The sequence below is a fragment of the Haliotis rubra genome, unplaced genomic scaffold (assembly GCF_003918875.1).
Source record: "Haliotis rubra isolate DU_JTF1 unplaced genomic scaffold, ASM391887v1 Scf14, whole genome shotgun sequence".
NCBI classification, from domain to species: domain Eukaryota; kingdom Metazoa; phylum Mollusca; class Gastropoda; order Lepetellida; family Haliotidae; genus Haliotis; species Haliotis rubra.
The window spans coordinates 4,243,503-4,244,131 of record NW_025765336.1 but is presented as its reverse complement, the minus strand read 5'-3'; positions in this window follow the sequence as shown (position 1 = coordinate 4,244,131).

Sequence of the window (629 nt, the reverse complement as noted above, 5' to 3'; positions counted from 1 at the left end):
TCTGGATTGGAAAACATTTGAGTGGCCCGTCTGTAAACAGGATAAGAACGCAAAGTTCCTGCGCAATCTACTTCAAAACCCAGTTCTTGTACACTTCGGCTTGAGTTGATAACTTTTGCAAATGGAGCGGAATTCATACGGGACATTGTTTGATTTTGGGTTAATATGCGTTTCTATTTCATGCTATCAGAAAAAAAATAATTCCAACATGAATTTTAATGAAACGAAATTTCTTTCAGGGGACATAATCCCGTCTGGACTTATTCCAGAAATTGATGTGCCGTATAATACCCGGACGTACTTTAACTCATTTATTCATATGTCGGTACACCTGATTTAATATCATCTTATATAATTACACCTGAAAATAGTATGTACTGTTCCACGTTTGCTAATAGGTCTGCATAGCTACTGGCTCAGTACATTGCTTTCTTCTAAAGCGGGAGGTGGATTTTGAACCGCCGAGATCCGAGAAAGTGTAATGTGAACATAATGTTACGCCTCAAAGTTCACGAACCATAAATAATGAAGGGAGCGTGTTTTCTAAATGTAGTAACAGTCCCTCATCATTTATGAGTATTATCACAGTTTCATTTACATTTTTAATAGTATGTAATTCAAATTAAGGG